We start from the raw sequence: 12,967 nt of genomic DNA, 5'->3' as shown, positions 1-12,967 counted from the left end.
AAATATTTTTGGTCTGTAGTCAGTTGAATCCGTAGATGAGGAACTGTGGATACCAAGTGTCGAGTGTGTATACTCTACTTAACATATTTTCAAGTCATATTATAATTTGATTAGAATTGTTGTGATCTCTAAATCAGTAGTTTGATTTCTATTTATTGAAAATTAGGCATACTTTCTTTTTTATAGTATGAGTCCTTTTTAGGGTTACAACAGAAATAAATAGATCAGATTTCTACCCTGAGTTCCCAATTCCAAGCTCTAGTCACCATGTTTTAAATTCTTTTATATTTTAGTTGGGTTTCTCTCTTAAAAGAAATTGCAGTAATCATGTTTTGACTGTATATAGGTCTTTTGTATAATTTTCATAATACATTTAGAGTTAAATTTTTTTGGTTTGTTTGTTTTGTTTTAATCCCGTGGCTAACTAAAGCCAATTTCGAGTCATCATGAGATTGGCTGTTAATCGTGGTCTCCTGTTAGGCTAGCAAACACAATTGATGTTATTTGTTATTTCTTTTGTGTTTGAGGATACATTTTAAAAGAGCTATTGTTGGCCGGGTGCAGTGGTTCATGCCTATAATCCCAGGACTTTGGGAAGCTGAGGCGGTTGGATCACCTGAGGTCAGGTGTTTGAGACCAGCCTGACCAACATTGTGAAACTCCATCTCTACTAAAAATACAAAACATTAGCTGGGCATGGTGGTGGGTGCCTGTAATCCCAGCTACTTGGGAGGCTGAGGCAGGAGAATTGCTTGAACTTGGGAGGCAGAGGTTGCAGGGAGCCAAGATTGCGCTGTTGCACTCCAGCCTGAGCAGGGAGAGCAAGACTCTGTCTCAAAAAAAAAAAAAAAAAAAAGAAAGAAAAAAAAAGCTATTGTCATAGTGGTTAGGTCTTACACTAATTTCACATTTGTTATTATGACAGCAGTCACGGTTGGGGTTTTAATTATACAATACAGCTTGTACAAAGATTTCATATCAATATTTTGTGGTATCAGATAAACTTTAACTCAGGGTTTGGACTGCATGCATCTTAGTAATGTTAATAGGAGTCTTGTAGCTAACTCCCAAAGTGGATTTCTAAATGTGAACCTTGGTAAATCCAGGCGAATGCTTTCCACCCCCCTTGAAAATAATATCCGAAATTATCTTAAAGAAAACACTGTTAGTGTTTTACTTGTTCTTTTAGGGTGTCTCTTCCCAGATAGGCAGATTGTTAGGGAAAAGATAAGGAAGTGATTACCCTTATAGAGCAGAAACTATAACACTTGGCTAGATTCATGTTTCCTTAGCTGTACATGTATACAGGACACTTAATTAGTTGTGATTATAGGTGTCAGCTGGCCATGGACTCGAAGCAGCAGCCACCACATCTCAAATGCTACAGGCCTTTAACAACCAAGAATGAGAAACTGATTTTTGAGTTTTTCATTTGTGCAATTAAGGGTTTTTTTTCCTTCATGTTGAAATGTTGAATTTTTCCTTCATGTTGAATTTTTTCTGGAAAAAAAATTTACATTGAGTAGGCGAAGTCCCCATTGGCTCATAAAGGTTCTTTCTAATTCACTGAGAAATACTAGTGTCTTGTTTCCGATTCACCTAGAGTGAATGTATGCTGCATGTGTACTTGGGCAATTTAACAGTAACTAATATGGTGTCAAAGGAGTGCAGTATTGCTTTTTGCAGAGCCAGGCCCTTGTCTGTTTGTGTGCCCTGCAGGCTAAGAATGGAGCCTCCCGGGGACTGGGAAAGAAAAGTCCTGACCCAGGCTGTGCGTTGCGTTCACAGACAGGCTTAGGAGGAGCCACAGCACACCCCATCCTTGGTCCCCTGCTGAGGAGTTTGTATTTCAGCAATTACAAATCTTGTTTTGTGATTTTTTTTTTTTATTCTGTATACAGAATAATTTTCTCCTTTCCTGTTTCCGATAATGATCATGTCTTAAATAACTTTTATAGAGCCCTTTGTATTTTGCAAAGTATTTTACAGACCTTTTTTTTTTTTTTTTTTTTTTTTTGCTGCTTACAGGAAATGTATGAGATTGTAAAGTTTTTGTTAGAATGGAAATCATGAAGACTAAATGATCGAGCATTGATAGCAGATATAAAAGTTTTAATCTAGTTCAAAGTTAGGTGGCCTTGAAAATGTCTCTTTCGCATGTTGGAGAAAAGTGTTATTTGGAACTTTAGTCTTTCTTTTTAGGTTTATTTTAGGTTATAATTGCACAGTTGTATGTGTTTAGGAATAGATTAAAATAGTTAAATTCTAAGGGTGCTTTTTTTTGGTTTTTTGGTTTTTTGGTCTTTGACATTTCTAAACCACAAGCTCTGCGTTCTAGATACTGTTGACCTAATGGAAAACATTGAAGCACATTTTGCCTAAGGTAAAAGTGACTCCCTGGTATCTTGTATTTTTAAACTTATTCTTCTAAAGTTCTTCTAAAGAAGTCATTTCATTTTCTTTTCCCCTAGCTACTGGGATCCTTGCTTTTTTTTTTTTTTTTTTTTTTTTTTTTTTGAGACGGAGTCTCGCTCTGTCGCCCAGGCTGGAGTGCAGTGGCCGGATCTCAGCTCACTGCAAGCTCCGCCTCCCGGGTTCACGCCATTCTCCTGCCTCAGCCTCCCGAGTAGCTGGGACTACAGGCGCCCACCACCTCGCCCGGCTAGTTTTTTGTATTTTTTTAGTAGAGACGGGGTTTCACCGTGTTAGCCAGGATGGTCTCGATCTTCCGACCTCGTGATCCGCCCGTCTCGGCCTCCCAAAGTGCTGGGATTACAGGCTTGAGCCACCGCGCCCGGCCGATCCTTGCTTTTTAACACTTTTCTTTAGAGCAGGCAGAATCCTTGGATGCTTAGAAATTCTTTTAACAGTATATCCTGGCTGAATATGAAGTATGAAAGCCCTTTCCAATTATATGTAAAGAAGTTACCAAGGAGGATGTTTTAGTTCATTATTTGTGTCTTGGTTATAGAATGAATACAAAATCTGAATAGGGATGCTGTTTTTCTTATTTTAACTGTTGTTCCGTGGTGCCCCTGTGGCCAAAATGTGACCGATGGTATTGAAACAAAATTTTTCAATTTCTTGGATATGTTACAACATGAATTCAAGCTTTGCAGTTTTAAGTGATTCCTTTAGTATTGCTTCTGTCAGTTGTTAACTATTTCTGTTTTGTTTTATATCACTGTGTAATGCAGGCCAAAACAAATGTTTTGGCGTTTAATGATAGCTAATTGGTGTTATTTTGGTGTAGATTCAAATAATTATTAACTGTTTAATGAGATAGTTTAAAAATGGTTTTGATGACTTCTGATGACCATATTGAGAAGGAAGGAAAGAAAAATAGATGTTCTTAAAGCCAAAGGTTCCTCCTCGTCTGTTGAAATGAAGACTGAGTTGTAATAGCAGGGGAGTGCAGCTCCCAGGACGAGGTGTGAGGCTGTTTATTTTCACTCTGGAGATGTATATACTACAGAAGGAAAACTCTGGCCTTGCTTAACCTAAGCAAGTCATTACTTATCTACGATCTGTCAAGCAATTTCATTAAGGTTGACAGAGCTCATATAATATCAGAACCAGGCCCTCTTAATGATTGATGATGCTTGTCTGTAAGTTTTTCTTTTTTTTAATTTGAAAAGAGAAAAATTGAACAAGAAAGACTACTTGTTCAGATGTCTAATTGCCCAGTAGAAACTGTCTGTAATGTTTCTATCCATAGTGAGCAATATGCATTAATTTGTGTGCTGTTTTTTAGGTTATAATTAAATGGCTTAAAAATAATAATGTTTTCAGATCTGCAGGTTAACTTGGCTTTTAAAGAATTAGATTGGGCCAGGCGCGGTGGCTCACGCCTGTAATCCCAGAATTTTGGAAGGCCGAGGCGGGCGGATCACCTGAGGTTGGGAGTTCGAGACCAGCCTGACCAACATGGAGAAACCCCGTCTGTACTAAAAATACAAAATTAGCTGGGTGTGGCGGTGCATGCCTGTAATCCCACCTATTTGGGAGGCTGAGGTAGAAGAATCGCTTGAACCTGGGAGGCATAGGTGGCAGTGAGCCGAGATTGCACCATTGTACTCCAACCTGGGCAACTAGAGCGAAACTCCATCTCAAAAAGAAAAAAAAAAATAAAGAAATTGTTGAAATTTTAGAGAACCTGCTTCATATCTTAATATCTTTCTTAACATGGGTTTCTTTGATGCTATATATTCTTTACGATAGTAGAATTTTTTTAACCTCTAGGAAATTTTCCTCTTCATTCTCTAATGAAATTGAATTATTTGGAAGTCTTTGGCTTTAACTTAAGGGATTTTTGACCTTTGCCTTCTAACTATATTTGGATGATTTAATGATTTGGATGATTGTAATAGCATATCTGGGGCATTGAATGTTGCTGCTGACCTCTTTGCTAGATTGTTCCTTATCTCATTCCCATTACCAACAGATTAATACAATGTGTGATGGGAATGTGCCAAATGTTCTTGGCAACACTGTAAATCATTCGTCTGCAAACACTGTTGAGTCCAACTGAAGACCATTTCTTTTCTCTTTTTTTTTTTTGAGACAGAGTCTCACTCTGTTGCACAGGCTAGAGTATAGTGGTGCCATCTTGGCTCAGTGCAACCTCCGCCTCCCAGGGCACAAGCGATTCTCATGCCTCAGCCTCCCAATTAGAGTAGCTGGGACTACAGGTGTGTGCCACCATGCCTGGCTAATTTTTGTATTTTTAGTAGAGACGAGGTTTCTCCATGTTGGCCAGGCTGGTCTCGAACTTCTGACCTCAAGGGATCCACCTGCCTCAGCCTCCCAAAGTACTGGGATTGCAGGCAGGAGCCACCACGACAGCTGAGGACCATTTCTTGATTTTTATCATTTATGTCATTCATGTACTACTCTTTGGAAGTAGATGTGGGACTGAAAGACATCCACATCCTTATTTTACATAAATTTAGCATGTGGAATTTGTAGATTAATGAAATGATTGAATTTAGAATGAATTTGTGTTACATACATGGGAGCTTTAACCTAGGCATTTTTGAGCAGTGTATTATAGCAGTTTAGAGTAGGATAGGTCCTGGAGTCAGAGGCCTGGGGTCAAAGCCAGGCTCCACTATATTCTAGTGATGTGACCCCTCTGTGCCTTGATTTCCCCATCTGTATATGGTGGTCCATGGGGCTATGGGATCATCACATTTAGTCTTTACAGGCAAAGTGAGGACACAATAACTTGGGCTAGTGATTGGCACTTGCTAGGTACTTATTGCATGTGAGCAGTTGCTGTTGCTGTTCCTGTTGTTGTTCTGTTTGAGATGGAGTGCTTTTATTGACAAATGTGATATTATTGTGATATAGCTTACTTAGAGACTGTCAAATCAAAGTAAAATGAGTAGGATTAAAATTTAAGGAGCTCTTGACGTGGGAATAACTACAATTCATTGTATGTGTTTGGGTTAGTGAGGACATGGCTCCTAGGAAAGAGAGCAGTTGGGGAGTGCTGTAATATGTGATGGTAAAAGTTTGGGTAAATTCTAATATCCTCAAGCAACTGAACACCGTCTTGATTTTCTTGCTTTAAATTTTCAATTTTGTTACTCTCCCTTTCCCCCTCCATCTCCTCAAGCTTAATGTAAACTAAACATTCTTCAGTTTAATACCAGGTAAATAACATTGATTTTTATAAGAGATGTACTTCATACCGAGCCTTACTAGGCTCGGTATGAAGCAAGGGATAGCTAAAAGTAAGGGGATAGCTATTGTTGGAATCCTTTGCTAACTTTTCTAGTAATAGTTTTCCCCCACAAGTGTGAGTGTTGTCATCGGTGGGAAATCCCAGTACTTCCTAGAATTTTTAAATGTATACTTAAATACTGAGCATGATTGTCACATCTGTTCTTTCAGGTTTCCTACTTTTCTTTTGGGCTTACATATGGTTGGAGCAGATAAACACTTAACTGTGATTGGTAGTATTAAAAACCACCAATAAAGTACTATCCTCAAAGTGCCTCACTAAAAGAAATAGAGTAGAAGTGGGGTCACCAGAGCAGAGATTTGCCTGGAGATAGACCCGTGTGCACACTGTCAGCTTCACCCAGACACTCCCCTGTTTTGTTTCTAGCTGGCCAGGATAGGTACAGTAGAAGTTGACCTCAAGTGGCCATCGAAGGTTGGGATTTAGTAATGGAGGGGGATCCAAAAAACTGGAGCCAGAAGGCGTTGTAGAATCGGAAAATGACAAGGGGCCACCATCATCCCTTTTCAGCTGGCTTTTCCCTTTCTGTCTGCAGCAGTGACAGTAACAGTGCTTCAGAAAGTACATGCTTTTCTTAAATATTTTTAAAAACTATGATTTAGATAAGTCTTGAGAATCTCATCCTTTTCTTTGACCCTACAGATTGGAGAGATTACTGAGTTTTTGTCACTGGACTACAGGTTTTCCAAGCAGCACAGTAATTTTGGTAGCAATATTGAACATGAATGCGGGAGGAAACATTGTACCACAGCTCTAGAAATGCCTGGACTTTACCATGTCTATGTGGGTCCCCTAAAATAGAGGATAAGTTTATTGCATTGCATTTATGGAGTTTTGTTAGGGTAATGGTCTTCATAGCTAGGGTAGCATTTATAAGATTCTTACAGCTTTTTTGATTCTAGGGAATGGGAATCTTGTATTTGAAACTTCAATTCTTATCCTACCATCCCAACACCATTCTTAGTCCAGATTTGTGAAGATGTGTGATCGAGGAAACAGCTATGTGTTTGGCTAGTTACAACGCCATTTCAGTGAATATGTCTTAATTGAGATGATAATATCCTGTATTTTGCTAAAAAGGGGCTAGCACTCAACCTTGAATGTGTGACTTTTTTTTTTTCCTGACATGGAGTTTCGCTCTTCTTGCCCAGGCTGGAGTGCAGTGGTGTGATCCCGGCTCACTGCAACCTCTGCCTCCTGGGTTTAAGCAATTCTCCTACTTCAGCTTCCCAAGTAGCTGGGATTACAGGCATGTGCCACCATGCCTGGCTAATTTTGTATTTCTAGTAGAGACAGGGTTTCTCCATGTCGGTCAGGCTGGTCTCAAACTCCCAACCTCAGGAGATCTGCCCACCTCGGCCTCCCAAAGTGCTGGGATTATAGGGGTGAGCCACTGTGCCCAGCTGAATTTGTGACTTTTTTGAAAAGGAAAAATTACTATAAAATCTTAATGTTGATTAAATAATTCTTACTTTTAATCTCATATAATTATGTATAAAATAAACTAAATGGAAACATCTTATAAAACTAAAACAAATTTCCAAAGTAAATACTGGCTCCAGCCTGGGCAATGGAGCAAGACTCCGTCTCAAAAAAAAAAAAAAAAAAAATTATTATAGGTACATAATAGTTGTATGTGTTTATGTAGTACATGTAACGTTTTGGTGAAGGCATACAATGTGTAATGATCACATCAGGGTAATTAGGTTTTCTTTGTGTTGGGAACATTTCAATTCCACTCTTTTAGTTATTTAAAAATATACAATAAATTATTGTTAACTATTGTCACCCTGTTTACCATTGAATGCTAGATTTTATTCATTCTTCTGATTATTTTTGTACCCATTAGCCATCCCCACTTTATCCCCACCTCCCTGCTGCCCTTCTGAGCCTCTGGTAACCATCATTCTATTCTCTGTCCCCCTGAGTTCAATTTTAAAAAGTTTTTAGCTCCCACATATGAATGAGAACATGTGAAATTTGTCTTTCTGTGCCAGGCTTGTTTCGCTTATCCTAATGTCCTCTGGTGCCATCCGTGTTTTTGCAAATGGCAAGATTTCATTCCTTTTATAGCTGAATAGTATTCCATTTTGTGTGTATACTACATTTTCTTTATGCATTCATCCATTGATGGACACTTAGGTTGATTCCATATTTTGGCAATTGTGAATAGTGCTGCGATAAACGTGGAGATGCAGATACCCTTTGATATATTATACTGATTTCTTTTCTTTTGGATATATATCCAGCAGTGTCATTGCCAGATCTTACTGTAGTCTGTTAAGAGTGAATTTATTTTTAACAATCCATTATTTTGCAGGGCAGCCAGGTGTAAAAGTACACTCCAATGTATAATACCGAAGTATGATGAAAACCCATTCAATGAAAACTTTTTGTTTTGTGTTAATATTTACTTTTTGTTGATGAACCATATTAACATGGGATCTGTGCAATATGTGTGTTCCTGCTTTGTGTAAGGTCGTCTCCTGTGTTGTGCTTTTCAAGTTTGACACACCCATGCTGCCATGAGCTACAAGATAAATCTCCCACTTTTCTTTTCACCTGTGTCAAACTTTGTTTGTACAGCATTCTATAATGTCATGTGACCTTCAGATGTCATCTCTGTGATCCAAAAATGCAAATGCAATTGGGCACTGAAATTTTGGGACCTGTCTTTGGTTGATGTTCCAGACTTTGCTGGATCAGATTATCACCATAATTTATTTATCGGCAATGCATAACCACAATGACCTTTTTTTTCAGTGAATTTCATACCTCCTGAAATCCATCTGCAGATTAAATAGAGAAAAAGAACTAAAACCTGGTAGGTTTGAGAATCTTCCAGAATGAGACGTGGCCATCGATTCGCACTGAAGTGAGTGGATGTAAGCGCAACTGTGTACTCAAGGCCTTTCTTTTATTTAGGAAGCTGTGTATGGAGCGGGAAGGCTTAGGCCTGGGATTGCCCTGGGTGCAAACCTCACCCCTGTCTTTATATGCTGTGGTCCCTTGGGGAGGCTGAGTGTTCTTTGTGTTCTCATTTGTAAAATGGAAATAATACCTATCCTTAAGTTTGTTTGAGGATTGGTAACAGTGTCACTGGTAGAGGGTCGTGACTGCAAGTTGTCCAGGTTCTTGGCATTTTGAACAAAGGATCAGACAAAACGCCCAGCAAAGCAAAGAAAGAAGGAAGCAACAAAAGAACGAAAGTGAGGATTTATTGCAAACAAAAGTACACTCCACAGTGCGGGAGTGGGCCAAGCAGTGGCTCAAGGGCCCGGATACAGAATCTTCTTGGGTTCAAATATCCCCTAGAAGTTTCCCGTTGGCCACTTCATGCTCATCTCATGTAAGTTAAGTGGTAGCCCGCAATCGGTCTGATTGGTTGCAGGAAGGAGCCAACCAGAGGCCAAAGTGCAGTTACAAAGGTAACACTTCTGTGCAAACATCTGATTGGTTGCTTTTCACACAGTTATACTTCTGTGCAAATGAAGACTCAGCCCGAAATCAGTCTGATTTGTTGCTGACAGCCAGTTTCCCACCTGCCATGCAGAAAAGGTCAAAGGGAGTAGCCTCTGGTCCTTTTGTTACTTAGGTGTGGAAAGTTAGGGTTTTCCTTTCAATTTAGCTCTAGGAAGTCTGTGTGAAACAGCCATAGGTTCCCTGCCTCCAGACCCGATTCTCCTGCCTCAATAATATATGTAAAATTGGCCAGGTGAGATGGCTCACGCCTGAAGTCATAGCACTTTGGGAAGCCACGGCAGGTGGATTGCCCAAGCTCAGGAGTTCCAGACGAGTCTTGGCAACATGGTGAAACCCGGTCTCTACTAAAATACAAAAAAAGAAGCTGGGCATGGCAGCGTGCGCCTGTAATCCCAGCTACTTAGGAGGCTGAGGCAGGAGAATCGCTTGAACCGGGGAGGTGGAGGTTGCAGTGAACCAACATTGTGCCATTGCACTCCAGCCTGGGAGGCAGAATGAGACTCCTGTCTCAAATAAATAAATAAATAAATAAATAAATAAATAAATAAATAAAATCTTTGGGCCGGGCGCGGTGGCTCAAGCCTGTAATCCCAGCACTTTGGGAGGCCGAGACGGGTGGATCACGAGGTCAGGAGATCGAGACCATCCTGGCTAACACGGTGAAACCCCGTCTCTACTAAAAAAATACAAAAAAATAGCCGGGCGAGGTGGTGGGCGCCTGTAGTCCCAGCTACTCGGGAGGCTGAGGCAGGAGAATGGCGTGAACCCGGGAGGCGGAGCTTGCAGTGAGCTGAGATCCGGCCACTGCACTCCAGCCTGGGCGACAGAGCGAGACTCCGTCTCAAAAAAAAAAAATAAATAAATAAAAAAAAAAAATAAAATCTTTGAACCGTAAAGTTAATAATTAGTAGTTATAAACCTAATAATTGGTAGCTGTTATTCTTTGAATAATCTCATAAAACAGATGTTTAATAAGATGCATATATATATGTTTTTGCACAAACCAATTATTGTCTGCTTTGTGGAAGCAAGAGGTGGGGGTGGATTAGAGTATCAGAATTATTTGGCAAGATTTTTCATACTGCATGTGTCCCATCTTCTTATCACTTACAGGTGACCCACAATTACCCCTGGGAATGTGGCATAGCTCTGCTGTGCTGAGGCAGAAAAATGAGTGCTATCGACTCAAAACAGTTCAGTCTTTCTCAGGTAGCTCTGATTTAAATACTGGTACAATATTTTAAAATCCTAATTTTATAATTGCTTATGAAGATGAATTTATGTAAATAAATCAGCAAATTGGCTGGGCGCAGTGGCTCACACCTGTAATCCCAGCACTTTGGGAGGCTGAGGCAGGCAGATCACCTAAGGTCGGGAGTTTGAGACCAGCCTGACCAACATGGAGAAACACCGTTTCTACTAAAAATACAAAATTAGCTGGGCGTGGCGGCACATGCCTGTAATTCCAGCTACTCGGGAGACTGAGGCAGGAGAATTGCTTGAACCTGGGAGGTGGAAGTTGCGGTGAGCCGAGATCACGCCATTGCACTTCAGCTTAGGGAACAAGAATGAAACTCTGTCTCAAAAACAAAAACAAAAACAAAAAATCAGCAAATTGATACTGCCTGATATTGACAGGGAATAACTCACATGCGAACTGGATTAACCTCACATGTATGTGCAGGTTAAATTAGCATTGTGGCAGATTGTTTAAAAAGTGTATTTGATTTTCCTTAAGATGTTTACCAAATTTAAGACTTAAAAAGTGTTGGCAAGAGGCGGGATAGATTGACCTGATGGTTTTAAGAAGATTTATGAAACTATTTGTGGTTTGACCTAGTTCGTTTGTCCAATACTGTTAAAATCTGCTTAAAATGTATCCTAAGAAGTTACCCTGTTTAGTACTAGCGTTATGTGGTAGAATTTTATTTTAACATAGTTTGCTATTACGTGATTTTTACTATACAGAAGTTCATATGTTTCAGGAAGCCTATGTACAATAAAAAACGGGTAGTTTAGCCAGTAATGCCTGGGTGTGTCAAAAGTGTGTGAAGAGAGTCTGTTGTGTTTGTTTTGGCTACAGATCCTTAGAGCATCCTAAATGTAGAGATTTCCATTTACCCACAGTTGGTCATACGCCTTTTAGAGCTTTTAAGATCATAATAAATGTTTTGCAGCCCACCAAGTCATTTCTATTTGTGAACAAAGTAATAGTGCCTTTGGTGGTGTTTGTGGTCTTTTTCCCTTAGGTTTAAAGGGACCCTTTTTTTAAACTATTTTAATTTTTGCCTTTTTTTTTTTTTTTTTTTAACAGAGTCTCACCCTGTCGCCCAGGCTGGAGTGCAGTGGCACGATCTTGGCTCACTGCAACCTCCTCTGCCTCCTAGGTTCAAGCGATTCTTCTGCCTCAGCCTCCTGAGTAGCTGGGATTATAGGCATGCACCACCACGCCTGGCTAATTTTTGTATTTTTATTGGAGACAGGTTTTCACCATGTTGGTCAGGTTGATCTCGAACTCCTGACCTCGTGATCCGCCTGCCTCGGCCTCCTAAAGTGCCGGGATTACAGGCGTGAGCCACCGTGCCCAGCCTGCCCATGTTTTTACTGTAGCGCTGCACCATGCTCTTGGTTAGTTGCCTTGACTTTAGTACCTATTTTAAATTATATATCCTATAATCACTTTTTAAAAATTGTTGTAGTAAAACATAAGTCGGTGTGGTTAAGTAACTTCATAATTCCCAGAAAACATTGCTGGGTTTCTCACAGTGGAAGTTCTTTCATTTATCACAATTTACTAAGCACTCATTTCGTGCAAGGTGGTGGTATCTGTACAGTGATGAGCAAAATAGACAAGGTCCCTTTTCTCATGGAACTGACAAACTAGTGGTTCATCTAGTTCCTCTAGAAATGTTTTAAACAATTATTTTTAGAGCAATTTTAGATACGCGGCAAAACTGAGTGGAAGGTACAAGGATTTCCCATATATCCCCAGACCCCTGTTCCCAAAGATGTTTTTTGCATTTATGTGACCTGTGAATAAACTAGTCTCACTCTTTTACTTATTTATTTATTTTTGAGTATAGTGAGTCAGGTAGGATCATCTGCTCTGTCCCTTCATGACTCTTCCTTGTCTATGCTTTTTACACACAAGAAATCAGATTAAAATGAAAATGAAGGCCATGAGTGTGAAAGGAAAACAGTTTTAAAACGTGACATTGGGGAGCAGTGTGCTGAGAGAGCGAGGGGGCGATGGGGGGGTTTGGGTGGAATGCAGGGCTGCTTATGATGAGGGTCCTGCCTCTGAGACATCAGCTTCCCAGCAAGGTCTAAGAGTTCGGCTTATTTTGGAGGGGAAGCTTAATCATGAAGACAGGGATGGGACTCTGGGACACATTGGGTCTTTTTGAGTGGCAGAAACCTGTCACTGCTGAGAAGAGTGATAATGCTGCTTTAGGGAGACTGTCGCTGACACTGAGGATGAAGAGCTGTGGAATACCTGTGCATACAGATGACTCAGCCTGTTTCAGAGCCAAATGTGTGGTGTTGAGCAGTTGTAGCATAATCCTACTGATTTAAGACAGTGAAAACGTTAAGTCTCTAGATTAGTTGTTTTTTGACACTGATCTTTGAACCAGCATGATCTCTAATAAAGATTTTATATTCGTCTGGAGTAAAATGAGAAACAGCTAACCAAAAGTCATAAGCTGCATTTATACTGAAATTACTTCTTGCTTA

The 12,967-nt window shown here is 40.0% G+C and overlaps 1 protein-coding gene across 15 annotated transcripts in view; it reads left to right on the top strand.

The window, feature by feature from the left end:
* Positions 1-12,967, top strand: part of CDON (cell adhesion associated, oncogene regulated) — a 103,488-nt gene that overhangs the window by 10,301 nt on the left and 80,220 nt on the right. For 2 of the 15 annotated variants that reach the window (XM_005580110.5, XM_015435922.4), the window contains exons 2-3: positions 8,513-8,624; positions 10,346-10,441. The exons of the other annotated variants lie outside the window; for them this stretch is intronic. The gene's annotated coding sequence lies outside the window, so the exon portion shown is untranslated. The remainder of the gene's footprint in view (positions 1-8,512; positions 8,625-10,345; positions 10,442-12,967) is intronic. 15 annotated transcript variants of the gene reach the window in all.

Source organism: Macaca fascicularis, chromosome 14 (assembly GCF_037993035.2).
Source record: "Macaca fascicularis isolate 582-1 chromosome 14, T2T-MFA8v1.1".
Lineage (NCBI taxonomy): Eukaryota > Metazoa > Chordata > Mammalia > Primates > Cercopithecidae > Macaca > Macaca fascicularis.
The sequence above is the reverse complement of the archived record's forward strand: the minus strand, read 5'-3'. Positions and strand labels throughout refer to the sequence as shown.